The 21,157-nt window shown below is 42.4% G+C and overlaps 1 protein-coding gene across 1 annotated transcript in view; it reads left to right on the top strand.

Moving 5' to 3' along the window:
* The window catches only part of OCLN (occludin), an 84,541-nt gene that overhangs the window by 26,511 nt on the left and 36,873 nt on the right, over nt 1–21,157 (top strand). The gene's annotated exons all lie outside the window — the stretch shown is intronic.

The raw sequence follows: 21,157 nt of genomic DNA, 5'->3' as shown, positions 1-21,157 counted from the left end.
TTTTTTTTAAAGAAAATCCCTAGCCTAGCTGGCTAAAGCCTGCATGCTTAAATGGTGGCTAATGTAGATGATCTGTGAGGACTCGGACCCCACACTTTTTCACTTTTCATTCAGCTGTCATGATTGACTGAGGATGACCCTAGAGCTGTTCTCTCAGACTAGCCAGCATCGTACGTTCCCCTTCAACCCTTCCTCGAATATACTGTGGGCTTAAGAGTTGCTGTGAGGTGTTGTGCTGCTGGAACATGGAAAAGAGAAAATATTTTGAATGTGTTTCGGAGCTGGGTTGTCTCTTCTCACACTGGATACCATGATCCTACTGTGGCAGAAGGGCCAGTGTCGGTGTAAAGCGAGCTGTACAGTCCACCAATCCCTTTCAAAGTAATGCTTCTTGTGGTGTACCCACCATAGCAACTTAATTTATTTAAAACAAAAATTGGTAGTTATGTCTCATTTTTGTTAATATTTTTTTGGAATACTTCACAGCTTGTGATTTATCTCTGATATGCTGAAAAAAATTGCACATAATATCGTAAATATTTGGTTTTATTCTCAGTATAAGGGAAAGTAATTTCTAGAATATTGCGTCAAGCTAGGCACTAGTTATTGGTGAAGGAATTCGCCAGTTTCCAAGTTAGGTTACCTTATTAAGTGTTCGTCACAGGAAAGTGGTTGTTGTCATTTATGTTACAAAAGGTGACTTGTGGAAATTTGACATCTTGCTATCATGCTTTTAACCAAAAATAATTCATACGTGTATAAAACAGTGTACAAATATGCACACAGTCTAGTATAGCGTGATTCTTAGGTGAAGGATCAAGGGTCGCCCGGAACAAAGGCATCCGGTTTCGACGAGTAATAAATGTGTAAACAGGCAAGCTGTTTATTAGTGTTTTACTTCAAAGGACTCGCAGATGGTGGTTGTTCTTCTGCAAGTTTTTCTGTGAAGGAAATCTGATCATGCCTAGGCAGTGCAGAGACATCTTCATTGCTTACATACAGAATGGAGAGTACACTTCAATTATCTGTGCTTTAGACATGTCTTATCGCTGGGACAAGGCAGGCTTGACTAGGAATGTTTGTTTATATTCCACCAGAACCCTCTTTTTGGAATTCTTGCTACTCTTTTATAGGCTTATAGAAGAGATCACTCTTTTAGATACCTGGGACCAAACGACACTTCATCTGCGGAAAAACTGTCACCATTTTACTTTAACCGAAGCATTAAAACATTCCTGTTTTGTCAGTAGATGTTAAACCGAATATGTAATTGTGCATTAGATTGGTAATTCGGTTTTAGAGCTAATAGTCTACTGGTGGCGCCTGTGTACTCCAGAAGTAAGTGTATTTGAAAGTGAGGGTTCTTGGAAGAATGTAGCAGCTTTGTCGGGGGAGTTCTCTGACGCTCTTGGTCTCCATTTTAAAGAACAGCCTTGACATTCTTCAGGTTTTGTAACCTAGAGAAAATTCCCTTCCTCTTTGGCCCCCGTCTACCATCTGCTGCTGTTCCGGGGGTGAGTTTGCCACTGACTTCTTAAGGGTTTCATCAGGAATGTTCTGTTCCCTCCCCCCCTCTGCATTCACTTAAATGTGATGGTTTGGGTAAGGCACGGGCAGAAGAGGATACTGACAGAAGGCAACATATCCCTGATCTGGTGGATGACTATAGCCTCAACATTTGAGTAGTCTTTATGCTTCTGCTCTCCATGGTGGCTATGGCTTTACCCTTAGTGCATGCAGTACACCACGAAACCTAGCATGCGCTTCTGGTTTCACTGTAACCTAGAGCCAAACTCACTTGGCATGCTGCCCAGTGTGGCACTGCCAATATGGTGGTGCAGTCCTTTCCCTGGCAATGTCTCTTTTTGTCAGGAATGCAGCACCTCAGTCACCGAAGATGGGCAGTTGGTGATAGTAAAAATAGATCATTTCTGCTGCAGCAGTCTCCCTTGTTGCCACAATTCAGAGCTTGCCATTGATAAAACCAGAAGTGCTGTAAAGTTGCTATCATAAGGTGCTAATATTTGTGTTCTTGTGTAGATTTGTAACAATAATATATGCAAAAATAACAATGTGTCCTGCTAGTGTTGAATTATTGTCTCATCAACACTTAATTTAGGGTCGGAGCCTTCCCTCGGGGTGGGTGTTGGGTGGTTTAGAACCCATTTCCAGTACATCACAACATGTACACAATGGTGGAAATAAAACTTTCATTTTCATCATGACTGTTGAATTTGCATCATAGTGTAACATTTTGGCATTTTTGAGGTTGACCTGCAGTTTACCAGTGCTGTGTTAAATAGCCAACTGGGGGAAGAGGGTCCAAGATTGCATTCCTAAAAGAATGATTCACATCTGTTTGTGCTCTTATTTTTGTAACATTGGAAGTGGTCTACCTGATGGCCAGAAGTTCCTCAATTCATATCTTATTGTCATCTATTAGTTCAATTATTGAACCCACCACTCTGTCACCATTCATAATTTAGCTGTCTGTAGTACATAAGGCTTAGACACCCTACTACGGTATTAAGTTAAATGGGACGCCTTTCTATGTACTGGAGTAACTAAAGAGGAGTGAGAATGCACTGTGCCTAAGGTACTTGTTTCCCCAAACATCCAAAGATCTATTGTCTCATCTGTGTTTAGAGACCGCTGGGCTGAATGTAAAATGCAAAATAATTATGCTCTGCTATTACCTTCCTTATTCCTCCGCAGAAACTTGGATTGTCTCATGAATTGGTACTGCCACTGTGTTGCTTTCTGCATTGCACTAGTAGTAAATCGTGTTGGTTTTGTAACGTAAGGGTCCAGTTGACTACTTGATCGTGGAGGTGTACAAACCTCTTGCTTGAAACAGAAAGATTTTCACTTCATTGGTTAAGACATCTGAAGATTAATATGTATAATTGTGAACATAGTTATTGAGTAATTAGAGTGGTTAATGTTCTGCTGTGATCTGCCACAAAGAATCAACTTCGACCCATGTATCCATCGTCCTCAGTATATTAGTTTTGTCAACATCCATAAGATACAAGGTAGAAAAGCCGGACACTCCCTTCACTTGAGGTACATCAATCCGTTCAGTTTTTTGGTTCCAGAGGTGTTTGCCCAAAATCGCTTTTTGCTCATTTGAAACAACAGTTTGCTTTGCACAAACAAATTTTACAGCTTATGAGTTCGCATTGACTACCTTCTCATATGTAATTATACAGTGCACTTTCAGAATGGTTACTTCTTTGTGAGTGTTATGTGTTTATCTGACATTTGCGAACGTTTATGGAAGTTGTGAAAAGAGCAGAAGTAGCTGGTCTGGTTTATTAAACAGAAACATATATTGACTAATGTAAAGAAAACGGAATCATGAGCTTGCTTGGATTCCCAAGTGTTTGAAATATTCACTAACAGTAATGATGGATTCTTCATCTAACCCAAAAAAAATGGGGAAAAGGCCTACTCTCCCCCAACAATAACCTACCACTGGCAAAGAAGCCCCGCCTCGTGGCGCTGACAAAATTGACCATTATAAGGTTATTACATTCCTACAGCACTGCACTACTACAGCAAGTAGAAATCAGACATGCATTGTTCAGGGTTATTGAGAAGCTCAAATGGGATGTCGGGCAAAACTCTGCAGCTCAAAATTAGGGACATAAGGTCTGTGCTTGTGTGGAAAGAGGGACTCCATGGATTGGCTGATTTCACTTTCTTACACATGTTCACTACACATGTCGGAAGAGACAAAACAAATGGAAGTGAAAATGACATCCATTGGTAATATCGCCCATTTAGACAAATGGGAACGGCGGAACTTGCTTTGACATTATGCAGACTCCCCGCAAGTATTACAAAAAGTTCCTTAGTGGTAAACTACTTAAGGGACCAGTTCATCCTGAGCAGATCTGGGACCAGGTAGAAGGGTTTACATTGGTGCACTCGGGTAGGCACTGCCTTGGCCACTAAAGGCAGTACTTGAAGGGAAAAGCATAGCTGTTCCATTACAGGCAAAACAATTTTTCTTTAGGATGAAAAATGTCTTATTAGGTCATTGTATGTAGTAGTAACACAATGGCACATCATCGCTCAAACTATTGTGTACAATACACAACTGTCAGAGAAATTAACTGAAAATTATGTGGGTGGAATCGGAATTAATTTGTCTTCTAGATGAGCAATAAAACCATATTCTGGCTTGCTGCTTAAAATTACATAGTAGCAGGCTTTATTCGATCAGCTGATGAGGGGTGAAAAGAGAAATATGGGAGGAAAAAAATTATCACAGGAGTGTTTACAGCTTATAAGTGTGATTCATTCACACAGGAGGTATTTCTCAACTCTTCACTCCTTCATGACAGATGTCTGATTTTTGGCAACTCTTGTACAGAGAGGATGTGTGTTTTAGCCCAGAGGCATGAGGCCTAGAAAGGCCTCTGGTTCGGATGGGTGCATGAGAATTTGGTGCAGTACCTTCTGGGGGGGGGGGGGGGGGGGGGGTTGTTAATGCATTGCAGCCCTGAACAGCTGTGCCAGATGTGACCCGGACACTTCAGCTGGGCAAAGCAGTAAATAAGTGTGCCTCCCTAAGGACAACGGTTCTGATGAACCCAAACGGTTACGTTATCCAGGATGGCAGCCATCATTCTGATGAATATTCTCCCACAGCTGGTAGATTTCGAACAGGCTTTTTATGACAATGCAAGCTTTTCAACTCTTTTGGGCAGAGAAAGCTGAAAAGGAAGTGCAACTGGAAGTTCTGTTGTTGGATTCCCAAAATGATGTTGACTGGTCATCCGTAGCAGGAATCCATGATGGCCTTGTATCCTTAGAACAGAAGGCTTTATCTTTTGGGGGGGGAGGGGGGGGGAGGAAGAGTCCCCTCGTTTCAGTGAGGCTGAGAAATCTGTAATACGTTTTGAGCGTTGTTGATTCTCAAGTATACCTGATGGAAGATAATGTTCCCAAATTAATAAAATTAGAGAGCAGCATTTTTGACGCAGTGCTACTATTTATAGTTATCCTAAAATGCGCTCGTTCTCAAAAGCTTCCCGGTGCTGGCGGAATGATGCACAGTGGGAACAATCATAAGGACCGGACAGATAGCGGGTTTACATGTTAAGATGGGTTTTTATAACGTTTATGGGAATTAATAAAAGAATAGGTTGAGCAGATCTCATTAGGAAGACTGTTCAACTCTTGCCACCCAAACCGCCTCCAGATGTTGCAGTCCGCGTTGTAGGGACGCGTGTTAGAAAGGAGCCCCTCGGCCCAAGGGACCGATCAGAGCTACAACAGATGAGTGTTTCGTAGAGGAAAGAAGGGGCGATGTTCTGAATGATCTGGTGGACACTGGTCATTGCTTTGAAGAGAATACTACAGTTCGGACGTACTTCATATTGTGTTCCTAATGTGCGCAGTTATCATCTGACGATTCAACTTTTTTGCCTTTTATAAAGCCAACAAGAGAGACTGAAGCGACGTTCATAGGTATGATTTAAGCAGGAAGTTCTTCTTGCCCTTGTCTTTTATAAAATGGGTTAGGGAGCCCTCTTCTGTGACGGGACGTGACCACGCTAACATGTCTGGCAGGCTTCCAGAGCAATGTTTGAATGTATACCAAAATGTAGAGTGATCAAACAAAAAATACGTACCCTAGGTGTGCGAGCCACCTAGAGAGCACCCTTTTGATCATTACTCTGAGGAATTATACCTTTGGTTAGTGTCCCGTGGTGTTACAACTCACCTTTCATGATGGTTCAATTGCTATTTATGCCTAGAGTGATATAGTATGTATGTTTTTGCCTGGTGTTTTAATCTGCTCTTCCGTTGTGGTAGCACCCACTTACCCACCCAGCGTTTTGAGATACATGTATTGTGGCATCTGAAACATTCTTTCTGTCGAGCAGCAAAGTTATCCAAGCTGGATTCTTTACTGTTCCACAGAACATAACCGCTGTTAACCTGAATCTTTAGGCAGGAGTGTGTTCCTCCCTTTGAAATGTTCTTCAGTCGAACCTGCGTTTGTGCTCCTCTCTGCCCTGCAGGAGATCCTGGGGTTTGGTTGCTGGGAGGTCACGCCACAAGGGTGGAGTCTGAGGAATGTGTTTGCCTAGAGAGAGGATGATAAGTCTCAACGTGACACACAACCACGGTTATCTCAGCAAAGATTACGGAGAGAAACTGTATATATGGTTTGTGTTTCAATGTTTCACCTGCCTAGCTATTAATTCTTGTGGCCTTAATGAAATGGTGTAACTATTTGCATGGGAATGTATGCATTAACATGGCAACGGTTTTACACTTCAGTCCTCTTCGTGTACGCTTTTTGCTTGAAATTCTGGCACTGGCATGTGTTGTCACTTGTCTAAACTTAATTCAGAACATTACACGAATTAGATTGGAGAGACTGTAGTATTCAAACAATCAGTGGCAAAGACAGTAGATATAGCTTTCCTATGGCCATCGTGGGTGTATGTGCTTTCTCTGCTTCACTGCTGGAATGGACTATCCTAGGCAAACTCAGTCACTTTATAACACTATATAAATCTGCCCCAAAGAGAGGTGGCAGCATGCCATCCTGCTGCTTCATCAAACACAGGCCTTATCCTGGACCCCCCCACGATTTAACAACTGCCTAAACGTCTGACACAGAGTGTGAGAGTGCATACATCAGTGTTTTAGTGGGTGTGTCCGTATGAGCACAGGTAACTCTGTGAGTGGGTGCATGAGGGTCTGATTGGGGCTGTGAGTGAGTGCATGAAGGTCTGAGTGGGTGCGTGATTGAGTGGGTGTGACTGGGAGAACTAATTGAAAGACAGAGTGAGGGGAATCGTTTTTTTTTTTGTTTTTTTTAGGCTTTTGGTGTCATGTACTAAGAATGAGTTATTTGTCTCCAATTTAAAAATGTATTTTTTTAAAAATATAATTGAACTCCCAAAGCTCAATGTGAAGGTCTACGACCTTCACACTGAGCTATCTTTTTTTATTTATGTATTTGTAATTCCCCCCCCCCCCCCTTTATGGGCTATCTGGGACCCTCAAGGGCTCCCCCACAGTCCCTCCTTTATTTATTAAATTAATTTATTATATATATATACAAAAAGCCCCTACGGATCTGGTACTGTGGTGGAAGCCTTAAGGGTTCCGTCCCAATGCCTTTGCTGCAGGGAGCTGCTTTAAAAGCAACTCCCTGCTTGCTGAAGCATTTCATTTCTGTCCACTTTGCAGGTCCTGCTGTCAAAACCTGAAGCGTTTCATGTGGCTTGGCTGCAGAGCTGCTGCCAAGCCAGAGCAAACAGCTATGTTCTGGGAATGGACAACCTCGGGACCTATCAGGAGCCGGACCTTGGTGGTAGTTGTCTCCAGGGTCATCCGTGGCTTCACGAGGGGGCCATCTGACAGGGCCTATTAATTAAAAAAAGAAGAAAAAAAAAGTTTTTTTTTTTTTTTTTTCGCCCTCTCAATTCCCCCTCCCCCACCCCTGACACGAAATCCCAAATATCGTGATTTTGCTGCAGATTATTATTATTTATTTTTTTAACTTGGGCACCACAAGTCTTTATACTACATCACCGTAAGAAATGTGTAGGAGGCACTGCTTTCTCAGTACAAGACTGCAAAGCTCTAAAACTTGCTGCAAGCCAATATTCAAAGCGTCTAAGAACATATACACTTCAGAAGATAGTTGAAAGCATACTTATTTTGAAGATAACTACTTTATCCCACAACCCTGGAAGTGAACCCAGAAATATAATTGCATCTTCAAGTTCAATCTACAGTTTAAAACCCAGAGATATGGAACAACCCAACCAGCACACTACTTTCTATATCCAGGAAAGCTAAGTAGGGCTGATAGATAGTTGGGTATTGCATAGTATTATCAATTCATATATAATCATTTTGACTTGTACTAATACCATAACACTTAGCAGTCGGCAGCCAAAAGTAAAAGTAAGCTGTCTTACATTCACATGCGACAGACATGCTACAGGTTTTGTCTGTGCTCCATTAGTGTACCCGCCATCATCCACTGAAGAGGCATGGAATAACTGAAGAGATCTGTTGTTGGACCTGTTTTTTTTCATTTTTTTTTTTTCAGAATTATCCACAAACGTTTTGCCTTCTTACTCCTATTTTTCCTGACCTGATTTTGTTGACTTTAGAACTCTGGGCGCTATACTACTGCGAACCAGTGCTAAATTACATATGCTCTCTGTCTAAAATGTATTGGTAATTGGTTTCTCCATGATTGGCATATTTATTTACTAGTAATTCCCTAGTACAGTGCACTGTGTGTGCCCAGGGCCTGTAAATCAAATGCTGCTAATGGGCTTGCAGCACTAATTGTGCCACCCATATGAGTAGACCTGTAAATGTCTCGGGCCTGCCACTGCAATGTCTGTGTGTTCAGTTTTAAACTGTCATTTAGACCTGGCAAGTATAGCCTCTTGTCATGCGCAAAGCTTCCCTTTAACTACATGTTGGTCACCCCTAAAGTAGGCCCAAGGCAGCCCCTTGGACAAAATGCAGTGTATTTAAAAGGTAGGACATGTACTTGTGTGTTTTACATGTCCTGATAGTGAAATACTGCCAAACTGGGTTTTTCACTATTGCATGACCTGTCTCTCCCTTACGGCAACATGGGATTGCCTTGAAATATCTTAAGTGTAATTTCTCATTGGGAGCAGATAGAGAAATGGTGTTTGGGGTCTCAACTCCCAATTTAAAATACAACTTTTGGTGAGGCTGTTTTTTAATTGTAATTTTGAAAATGACACTTTTTTTTTTTTTAAAGTGGCCATTTTCTTGCTTAACGTTTATGTACCTCTGCCTGTCTGTGGAATAGCAGTCTGGGTCAGGATGTCAGTTGGGCTGTCTGTGAATTCATTATAGACCAGTAGTTTCTAACCTGTGGTTTGGGGACCCCAGGGGTCCGCAAAGCCTCCTTAAGGGGGGTCCATAACTGGTTAGAAAATTAACATGAACAGATTAATAACATGTATATAAATTAAGTGGCTAATGTACAATTGGAAATTTTAAAATGTATTGTAAATATCAAGGAATTTGAAACGTGAGGCTAAAACTTATATTAATATCCTCAGATTTATCTGTGGGAGCTGTGTAGGTGAATTAAACAGAATATAGTATGGACAATGTATGGCTTTAATTGAATTCAGGAAAGCTCCAACCTTCCTATTAAAATTAAAAAAAAATATTGTTTGCAAATTAAATAAAATGTTATCATTTGTGTATGTTTGGAATGCTTGTGTCTGTATTTTTGTGTATTTTTTAGCATTTCAATTCATCAACAATGTTTATGCCGGAGTCCCAGTCTTCCAGTAATGACTCGGGGAGGGAGGCTAGGTCCTGGGATACCAATAATGATTCAGTGGGGAACCCCGGGTTCTAGTAATGATAAAATGGGGGGGGGGGGGGGCACAAAAGTCAAAAGGTTGAGAACCACTGCTCTTGACAGTCTCACAAAGGCAGCTGAGGTCTTCCTGAGCTAGAGTGGTGGGAGGAGCTGACACTTGCGCCCGAATAGAGCTGAGTTTGTCCTGACACAAAGCAGTCTCCAACCTCCTGGAGTGGGTCTGGGCTCAAGGTAGGAAAGGTAGGGTCTTGCGCACTACAAAGACTTCTCTTTGAGGTTTGCCTACTTCAAAGACAGAAATGGACAAGTACTGGACTTCTGACCCCCACGTAATCAGAATCCTACTGGACTGAGTACATTCTGCCAGGAAGAAGAGCTGGATGCTTTAGGAGGGACTGCCATTCTGCCTGTTGCTTTGTTGTGCTGGCCTGCTGCAGTGGGAGTGAAAGGACTAGACTTTTATTTCTACATATTGCTTTCCAGGGCTCTTCAAGGGCTTGAACTGAGCTAGCATCCTCTTAAGAAGTCTAAGGGACATCAAAGATTTTACCTGCCAGTGCTTGTGCTTTTCTGTTTAGAGTTCTGACTTGCAAAGTGGTGCCAATTCCAGCCCTGGGCCCTTGGAAGTGTAAGCTGGTGACCTGAAGAATTGAAGCAAGGCCTTCAGGATCAACATAGCACTTTTCTTGTGGTTGAAAAATCATCGCAGCGCCTGTTTCACTGTGGTTCCATCATCCCAGCACGTCTGGATTTTCCACGCATCGTCCCTGGGCATCAATTTCTCATCCACAAGGTGCCAAACCTCAAACTATTTCCCCCCCAACCCTCGCAGTAAGAAACCGAGGCTGCATGTCTGTAACTCAACACATCGCCTTTCCTGCACGGACAGCACTGTCTGTTTTTGATGCATACCTGGTACTTTCTGCTAAAAAGATGCCACCATTGATTCCTATAGACTAAGACTCATTTAAACCTTTAAAAAAAAGTGATATATTTACTTGTGTATGTTGGATTTTTGTCATTCTGGTCTTGTCTTGCTCAGATAAAGGCTATTTTTCTGAACAGGTTTGGAGTACTTTTGTGGTGTTTTGGTGTGTGTGTGTGTGTGTGTGTGTGTGTGTGTATGTGAGATAAGCCTCACTTCTTGAGCCAAGCTACCAAGGGGGTGGCAGGGGTTTTCTTAGCTGTGTGGTTCCCTCACCCAGACTATAGTGAGGGTCCCTACTTGAACATGGTGCAAACCACTGCCATCTGTCATAGCCAACGTCCCCTAAGCGGCACTCTCACCTACAGACCCCCAGGATCCACGCACCAACTTCAGACACCATCACTGACTTCGGAGCACCACTTGCCCTCAATGCTAGCAGTTATATCCTGAAGTTCCACATGGAAGACTACTCCCCACCCCCCTATTCCCTCCTCCTACCAACTCAGCACTCATTGAAGACCTTGGAAGCCTGGGCACTCGCCTACAGACCACCAGGACCCGTGCACCAACTTCAGACACCATCACTGACTTCGGAGCACCATTTGCCTTCATGCTTCCCAACCTTACCCTGACAACAATACCGATAGTGCACTAGGAGGAGAATCAGTTAGTTGCCTTGTGCACACTCTAGGTGGCTTATGTTGCTAATATATGTGAACAACATTATAATCAAACACAGGAGAAGGTTTTATACAGCACACATTCTGAACTCGTGATTGTGAGGTCCTCGTATGCCATAAAGAAGAAAAAAAGGGGCTAAGTGAAAGAAAATTACCCGGATCACACAGTTTAGTCACGGGGAAAGCCCAATTCAGCCACTAGATGTACATGCTTTGTTTCCCCTGCCACCACCTCACATATTCCCTGACCCAACCGGGAACCCCTACTGCCATTTTGTTGGCATCATTGCGGCCCTCAGTCACACCACAGCCCATGCTATGTGGCCCCTCTGAAAATGGTTGCGGGTACCCATACTTTAAACACATTATCATGTTGAACATACTAGTGCAGAAACGTGCTAAGTAAATTGATCACAAGAATTCCCATAAAGAGACCAGCAGAGATGCTCAAAGCGGTCAGTTTACAAAAAACAAACTGGCCTTCTTTCTCGCACACCTTTTCATGCACCAGACTGCTAAACTTTGCTTCCCACACCTCAGTGGTTATCATGCACGACAATAAAACATTTCCTACATACAATCAAAGAACAAGAATCACATTCTTCCAGTCTCCCACCCTTCGTGGCGTAGTTGTCTTGTCTTTTTAGACAAGAGCTTGGGCGCTTCACATAAGGATGTTAAGCGCCATATAAATGCTGCAGATCCTGGTAGGATTGTAAAACTAGACTAGCGTAATCTTAAACGCATTTCATTTGCAAACTAATAACATGTTCTAATTTATTTGTTGACTTCTGTACTGGAGCCTTCTGAAATAGGGCTTTAAGGAACAGACGAGTGATGCGTGAGTTTACTAAGCTATTCCATGTAGAAATATTTGCTACGGTAAAAACGTGTTTATTTTTTTCCGACGCAGCGGGAGCGTGAGAATTGATTACAGAGACAGATCATGTGCACTGAATTTTTCAGTGAGGCAGTTTCTGGGCGTGTCACAGTATCATTACCTAATGCCGTGTTTACTCTGGGTTTCTGCCAGCAGAGACGAGAACACGGAGTGTCAAAGGCTTGCCAGAGGAATTAAGAAGCCATTGTGGAACAAAATGGCGGGCCGCAGAGACATTAGGCCCTAAGCGTATTACACCTTAATAGGGAAGACGTTGTGGAGATGTTTTGTCTTAAGTTTGGAGAAAGCTTTTCAAGTGAAGAAAACGTAGCATTGAATTGGTATTGAAACGGCTACTTATGTGTGGTGCTATGCTAATAAAAAAATTTTATGATGAAACACTTTAGTAATAGTTCGATCTGTTTAAATATTGCCCCAGCATGGGCAACGTTTACAACTTGCTCTTATTTGGTGGGTGTCGCTCTTCTTAGGCTTATGTTCTATGCCAAACTGGCAAAAGCCTTTCTCTATTGACTTCAGTGGAATCGCATCTCCTAAACAGTCCTCGCCTCCAACAAAATCTTTAACGTACGTGAATTTCAGGGGCTTCATCCAAAACAATTCTACCCACTTCAAAGGCTATGGGGTATGTATGTGGGGTTTGTTTTGGCTCCGTATAAAACTCCCCTTCTTCATCCATAAACATAACAATGCATTCATTATGCTCTTTGCGAAGCAGCGCTAGCCTTTCTGGTGATGAAGTAAGATGGCCGCAGGGTGCATGCGTTGAATCAAGTCAGTGTGTTCAATCATATTGAAGGCTTTGTCTGTTTTGACTGTTTTGAGTCAACCGTTTCTCATGGGCTGCTGCACAAGTGGTTTTGGGTGCTTGGCGTCATGAAAGAAAAGGCATCTCTGGATTTTTGCAGGTGCACGGGTAACGTGCAGGTGGTTTTGGGTTTGGAGGCAGTTCCTCTTTCTCTGGTTTTTGGAAGAAGTGGCCTACTGTGGTCTGTCTGATCAAGAAGCGGATCCTTCTTGTTTAACCATATATTCCAATTTGTGTGAGCTGTGCTTTTTTTTCCCACTGTGTATAATTGTAGGCCACTGCCTTATCACTGTATTATTGTAGAATAATGAACATTAACCTTTTTAATTTTTTTTTTTTTTTAAATGGTGTTTTTCCACTTTTCCCTGTGCCTTATACAGCCTTTCAGTGCATATCCAACCAGACTTCAATAATATTAGCAAACTTGGTGTTTGTGTCGTTATTTCAGTGGCTCTCTCTAACCCCTTTTCTTCTATGCAGCATTGTTATCCTCAGTTATGCAAGGATAAGTCTTGGCCTTTCCTGCACTTTTCTCTTAATTCACCAACATTTCCTGATGCTGGTCTGCCCGTGAGATCTATTGGCTGCACTGCTTGTTTCATTTTCCTGTGACGCGTTCTCATTATCCTACCCTCTAAGTCCAAATATAGTATGTTTGTGCGCCAAATGTATGCATTTGTCATCCACAACCATTAGCAAAGCAAATGGGCCTGGCTTGCTTTCGGACTCGTGACCACATATATATATTTTTTTTTTAAATAAGCTGGCTCTAATGAAAAAAATGCATACTTTCTGTATGCAACACATCTTTGGAATAAAGAATTGTGGTGATTTACTGTACATTTAAGATGTAAAATAGCCACTCGTGCATTGCAGTAGAAGCACTCTGAGGCGCACTGATCACACGGACAAGTGGCTCCCAAAGGCTGTTGCTATTCACCTGATGCTAAGATCCACCCATTTATATTTTAAAGACTGTGTAATACTAGAATAATAGGTTGTGCAAACAGCTGTGCTATCAAGCAAGACCTAAAATAATTCCAGTGCTCTCAAACTTGAAAAAGTTACTTCCTCTTGAAAATACTGGGCAGATCGCCTAGGATTGATGTCAGGCTGACTGTGATGGAGCGCAGATCAGTTACACCAACCAGATTCAACCCCGTCCGAGGTTGTTCCTCTGGACTTAGCCTCTGAAATAGTCAGTCAGAATCCTTCAACAGGGCAAAGCAGCAGACTGTCTGAAGAAGTCCTTATGAAGTCCACTAAGTCTGTTGGTTTTTGTTGTGGAAATCTCCATGCAGGAAAAGTTCATATTAATACCCAGAAAAGCTCTCTTTCTGGCCCTATACTTTTGGCATCTTCAGCCGGTCAAGACTTTTTTTTTCTTTCTCCAGAGCTCAGAATTCTCCTGCTGAGCCAGACATCATCTTACCAATGATCCACTATATAGGATTTTGTGCTGCTGAGAAGCTTCAAGTAGGAGAAATTGGTTTCTTTGGGCCGGTGAAGTTGCACCTTTTGTGGATCAGCTGGGGTGGTTCATCTTGGTCCTCTGGGGTTTTGGAAGTCCAATAACTTTCAGAGGCCTAGCTTTGTTGGTAGGATTCCACTTAGGCACAGTCAAGGGGTCTGAGGACCTAAGGAACAGCTCTTGGGGTTAGGGGTGGGGGGCTTGGGATTCACTCCAGCAGAGGACACAAGCGGAATCTAAGTGCAATCTGGTTAGTACTGGCCAGCTTGGAACTTCAGGAAAAGGTGTTTTGCTGCAGCTTGTGTTCCGATGTCTACACTTGAGCTCAGGCAACTGATCCTTGGAGGCCACTTCCTTGCTGTGGATACAAGTGAGAGCAGGTTCTGCCTTCCAGGTGTCATGCAGCAGGTTCCGTCCGCTTCTGTTCTTCCACATGACCAGAAAGTGTTCTGAGGAGGGTGCCTGGAGTTGCCACTTTATACCTGGTACTAGCTAGTGAGGGGAGGGGGTGCCCCTACCACTTCTGCAGAAGTTCTTGCTTTCCCTACTGCAGACAACCCCACAATGCCCCTTACTCTCAAAATCCATGATGCAGGAACCCTTCTCCCTTGTGCAGTAGACTGTGTGCTCACCCTGAAGCTTGGCCAGAGTAAGGAGAAGACCCCCTCCTGTGGTCGCTCCAAAGCACTTTTGGGTGATAATTGTGCCAGCCTGACTAGGAGTACAAAATCCAGGTCCTCTTCTAGTGTCACTTAACTTTCACTTGTGACAGGGAAGGCCCCATTGAAGTAAATTAAGTTCATGGGCCTATCCCACTGGCCTTTCTGCTAGTCAGTGCTTGAAGTTGAAAAATAGTGAAATAGTGCAGATATTCTTTACCAGAGTACCTGCTTTATTCGGAGTGGTGCAGGTACTGTCTAATTAAAAGTATTGTTTATCTTGAAGTGCAGGAACTATCCCTCTTTAAAAAAAAAAAAAAAAAAAAAAAAAATGCCATTACTCAGTATCGGACAGTACCAGCCCATTTGAAGCACTGCTTCCTCTTTGTATTGTAGATCCTTCCTCTTTTTATACTGCTGGGCAGTCGGAAGTGCATAGAGAAAGGGGAAATAGTAATTTGGCCAGACCAGAACACTTTTAGGCATGCTTCTTGGCACTGGTGAGCAGATCTTAATGTATCCAGGGTCCACCTGGACTTTTAATCAGTGATACAGCTCCCCCTTAACTTACCGACCACACATCATCCAATGTACATTAATGTTTCACACTACCAATACTTTAGACAACTCTGGGGACAGGGTGTTGTGAACCCTCACTTCTACTAATGCTCTAGTTAAGAGTATGGTTACAAGAAACCTTTTCCCTGTAAGGTTGTAGGGCTATGGGGAACTCTAACAGATAGTGACCAGCCCGGCAGTTGACTGCTTCATATATTTGCACAGACTATAGGCACAGATATACAGAGCCAGTCATCTGTGGGACCTGATTACCTGGTACGTTTATTTAAAAACAAAAAAGAAAACCTTCCCCTAGAGAATTGGATGTCTCTAAACTTGAAACAGATGTGGGGACTTCCTACATGTATACAGAGCCAAGAATGGCAGATTCTGGCCACTTGTCCTGTACATTGATTTAGGCCTGGAAGAATTTGAGAACAGATATACACAACCATCTCATCTACAGAACAGAATAGTTCTTGGCACATGTAAAATTATGCGACTGGGTGCTTGTAATAACAAGTAGCTCTAGGATTTGGCATTGGTCTACAGAACCTTTCTCATTCGCTTGAAACACCCAAATAAATTTGTAGCAGAGCTATTTCACAGCTTTATGTATAGCACAGTTTTCAACTGGAGTCTGTGTATGTAAGAGCTGTACAACAAGATTATATCCTTAAATGGTAAGTCATTTTAAAAAAACAGCTAATCGAGCTGTGTCGAAGGAGTGTCCGTTACTATTCTGATGAAGTGGTTTCCCAGAAGACCTTGACTAGTGGCAGGGCCTACTCTCTGTATAAGGGGAACTGGGAATGTTCACAGTAGGCAGCTGGGATTGATTTTTCTCGAGGGAGCACAATGCATAGCGTTTTGTTTCTCTATCCATCCCTATGGTGCCTGCATAATGTATCACAGGCATAGATGTGTACCAATCCTCCAAGCAGACTGCATTCTTTGCCGGCTTTTCTCAGTCCCACCCCTCACTTTAGTAGATGTTTCATTATGAAATATTAGAAGATTATTCCAAATGAAAGATCTTAAAGAATAGCACTTCAACCGAGTCTTTTGCAAAAAGTGCTTTAAGAATGAGGCCTGCAAATCTGCCTGCAGAAGGTTAAACTCCTTTGTTATGTTTGCTTGGTGTTATAACGGGTGGTTTTCGTCCCATTTTGTTTAATAGCCCCTTGAGAACTCTAATATATACAAGCATTGGCAAATCCAATAAGTCTGGTATTAACGTGTTAACATACTCAGCGTTGGCACCTAAGAACTAGAAACATGGAATGGGGCCAGGAAGAGCAGACTGTGAGGACTATAGTTGTAAAGTGGTCCCTCACACAGTTTGGTGCAAGCACTTGAGTGGTGGAAGGATACACTCATATAGCCAATAGCATTAAGTAAGACATAAATAGTCTATTGGACTGAGCCAATATGTGATTGACAAATTCTCAAGCCAATAGCAGAAAAAGGCGGATAGAAAAAAGCAGATAGTTGAACAGGGCAGACCCAAACCCACTCTATGGATATTGTTAGCAGTAGGTCTTTTTGATAGATAGGTGCACTGTCTAAACCTAGAACTAAAATTGCAAAAGGGAGGATCTGAAAACAGCGCTAGTAGGAAGACCTTCATTGTGCATTAGGGTGCAAGCAGGGCAAACTCCATACTTTAATAAAAGAAATAGGTTACCAAGGTCATCTAGTTTATCAGAGTTTTGTATTTTTTTTCCCTTGATTCCACCACTGGTAGACCTTACTTGCTGTAGCCAGCAGTCGCCCTTTGTCATATCCATTATTTCTGCAGTATATGTAGGTTTATATAATTATAATGAATCTGTATTTTATAAATATATCTCTCCATCCATCCTACTGACCATGTTGCCATAGGAAAAGCATTTTTGCCACTCACTTTAGGTGCTACCTTGAAAGTTTCAGGGTGATCCGTCAAGTAGACCGAGATAAGAGGGTGAAGAGTGTCCCAAAATGTGTTTTCCCTGTGCACTTTCCTATAGGGATTTTGAACACGACTGCAGCCCGAACCGCTGGACAGAATTACACCAAATTTGGCAGAAAGCTTGCTTTTTGTAATTTCATATAAATCTGTTCCGTAGTTTTTGAGAGAATAAATGAAAAACAAAATTGTATGTCTAGGGACACTGATCCTTTGCAGATCCAACAGTCCCTGTGCTGAAATCTGTTTGGCTGCCAACATTTAAGCCAGGAACTGTTGGTAGCCATTTTGGGACTCTGACTCAGCCGAGTCCCTAAAAAGACCTTAAAAATAAAGCTAAGGGGGCAGGGTAGGATTACCCTGACCCCCTAGCCCTGGAGCTGGGGTCCCCCTAATGAAAGGATTGCTTAGCATGCAAGGAGCAGCAGGTTTAGCACAGCTAATTACCCCATATATTACATTAGTAATGATATCTTCTATGGCATCATTGATATTATCAGTGCAGCATTTACAGTAAAATTAATGAGAACTGGACCTGGCAGGGGAGCGAGTTATAGTTACTTGAAATAACTATAACATCTGAATTTCTATGGTTTTGTGTGTAAATTCAGAAGCTAACTATAATGTCCCTGTAACCTTTATTTTTTTGCAGTGAATGAAATATATATGGTTTCAGTTATCCTTCTTAATCTATTATTCTGTTCCACGGTTTTTCACATTTTGCTTTCACTCACCTCTACATAGTCATTTTTTGCTTGTGTACAATATCCACACCCGTTTTAAAAGTAATAAACTTCATTTTGGAATCTTGAGTCACTCAATATAAATTTTGCTCTGTGGACATTATGACTTCAAGTCGTGACTTAAAATTTACTAGATTTATGCAGTGAGTTGTGACATTTTGAAGAAGCCTTACCACAGTGAAAAAACCTCTTCTTCAGCCTACTTCATCCTCAATGCTGCTCCTTCCAGGGTATGCTGCCTTGCAGCTAGGGCATCATGGATTTTATTGCTGGTTGGCCTGTTGTAAAGCGCATTGTCTTTTTAGCTTTTTAGGTCAAGCGTAAGCGTATAACCTCTTGTATACTTTTTCCTGTGGGCTTCCAGCTATTTCATGTGTTTGTTTCAGTGCCATTTGAAAATCCTTGCTTGCTGTTGGTCAGTCATGCCTCTTTGTCCCTCCTTATGTGTGGGAGCAGGGACCAACTACTGTATAGTTACGCTTTCTCCTCTATATCTGGCCTGTAGCAGACTTTCTTTTTTTTTTCTCCTTTGTTTCCTGCTCCTGTCCAGGGAAGCTTCCATTTTCATTTGCTGAGCATATTTGCTCTGAGCTTAGCTGTAAACAAGGCTATACATCAGGTTGTTATATTTGTCACATTTGGTCTTTATGGACTTTCTGCACCCTCTTTCAGCTGCCTGGTTCCCACCCTTCCTTGGATTTTCTTTACCAAGTTTGCCTGCCTGGAGGATCACTTGTAATTGCTTATAGCTTAGGCACCCAGCTCTACCAGGGCTCCGCAATCCTTGGAGACCGTTCCCACTTCTGCTCCATACCTGGATCCCACTAGCAGCTCCATCAGTGCACCTTAGTTCACACGCTCCAAGCCCTCATCCGTGCTAGTGCCAGGAACCCCATGCACGCTGTCTGGCAGAGCACCTCAGTACACTCTGCTGCTCCAGTACTGGGACCTTGGGCACAGCTCCATCAATGCATCTCCATCCACACACTCCAAGCCCTCAGCCGTGCCAGGAACCCAACACGCGCTGTCTGCCAGAGCATCTCAGTTCTTGCAGTTCATATACTCTGCTATTCCAGTACTGGGATCTCGGGCACAGCTCCATCAGAGCACCTCAGTTCCACTCCGGTGAAGTCACTTCCTTTCCTATACTGGGACCCCACTCATACGGTTCCATTACAGCAGTTCAATTCTAATATTCAGTCTCCCTGCCGAGCTAATAATGGACCCAAAAGAGCAAAACACAGGCCAGCCAGTGCACCTCAAGTCTAACACCCAACACCACTATTGATAGGAACCACCACAGCTCTGCCAGAATCCATCAATTCTAACATTCAGTGCAAATTTCAGTTCGAAGGCTCACACACTCGCCCTTCAGGACTCCTCGCTTCTGTGGTTTAGAGGCAATGCCACTACCATGCTGGGCCCCACTTGCAGCTTTACCAGAGCACCTCCAGGCTCTGCAACACTGGCACGCCAATACTAGGATCGACATATAGCTCCATTAACATACCTCACTTCTGACGTTGTGTGCCCATTACTATTCCAGTACTGCAGCCCACATACAACTGTCAGTGGACCTCAGCTCTCACCTGCAGTTCCCCATTATTCTTATTTGAAGACTTGGGGGAGCCAATTAAATCTATTCTTAGCTGCCATCTTTATTTGGAAGGGTCTGTTTCACCTATCTCACTCCGTTCTTTCTTTGCTCAGTTTACTCTCAATGTTTTCTTCCTCTTCCCCTCCCCCCCCTTCCAGCTCTTAAAGTCCACACGTTACGTTTTGCTCTTTCTTCAACTATTTCCACTCCTCCTTTTTAAATTTAGTTTTCTTCTTCCTCTTGCTACTTCATCTTTCAAACTTGCAAAAACATACTTATTACTTTCCTTGTTTCATTCCTTTTTCTTCATCAGTCATTCATTCTTTCACTAGTTTTTCTCTTCCCTTCATTCTTTCTTTATCTTTTTTTTATTTGCTCTTTCCTTTGACTCAGTATGCGTCATTTAACTTTCTTTCTTCTTTCCTGTGGTGTTTTTCTGATCTTTATCTGTCAATTCACGTTTTACTATAAATCCCTCTTTTTCCTATCTGTATGTGGAAGCCACAAGTTACTTGTCGAGACCTGAAGTGTCAGTGGTTTTTCCATTCTCTGTCTGGGGAAAGCTCTTTTGCTGCTTGTTTCTCTCACCATTTCTCTAATGTTCATTTTTCTTTCATACTTCTTTCATTATTTTTTCCTCTATCTTTTGTTTGCTGGCTTCCTTCCCTTTTTTCTTTTGTCTCCTCCATTTGCTCTATTTCTTCTTAGTTATTTATTTTCTCGTTCTTTCTTTCCCTTTCTTTTATTTCTTTGCAACCCCTTCTCTTTTTTTTCCTTTTGTATTCTGTTTGCTTCTTTTTTCTGCCCCATCCGCTTTGTCTCTTGCAGCCTAGTTATCAATGGAGCAACAGGTGCAGTGGCACCGGGGCCCAGAGACCTATGTACCTCACTCAACTCTAATTACTGTTGTATTTTCTACCGAAATTCCAGTCAATCACTTTCCTTTCTTAATCCAGCGCCCATGACACCATTACTACGCCACTTGTCCTCTTCATCTTTACTCCCGACTCCCTCTTTCCTTTCGCCCTCCAATTCGTCCCAAATTATAGTTTTGTTATGGTGTTTTGAGCGTTACACTCCAATGCAAAAGTTTATTTCTGATAAAGGTTTATATGATAATTGTATATGTTTTAAGATGGAGAAAGGAGGATACAGGAAGTGCTTTAGTTAAATGCTGGTCCACAGAATTATTTGGCAGGAAAAGATGAAATTATGAGGCAGGGTTGACCAATTTATGTGGCAAGAAAAGTCCAGCTATGAGTTTACATTGCTAATAGCGCTAACTCAAGAAAATGAGACCTATTGCATTGCAAATGCTTATTGAATTTGGAATTTAGATAGGCTTGTCTCACGCTTTGTAACCAGAAAGGTGCAAGACGTTGCTGCTGCGCTTTCTGTAAACATGTATTATGAGAAGGTGCCTTGGCACTATGAAGTGCAAGTATTTGCAGGCCTATCCAGACGGCCTTGCCATTCCCAGGAAGATATCACACTAGT

The sequence above is a fragment of the Pleurodeles waltl genome, chromosome 1_1, assembly GCF_031143425.1.
Source record: "Pleurodeles waltl isolate 20211129_DDA chromosome 1_1, aPleWal1.hap1.20221129, whole genome shotgun sequence".
NCBI classification, from domain to species: Eukaryota; Metazoa; Chordata; class Amphibia; order Caudata; family Salamandridae; genus Pleurodeles; species Pleurodeles waltl.
This window is presented reverse-complemented; position numbering and strand designations above follow the sequence as displayed.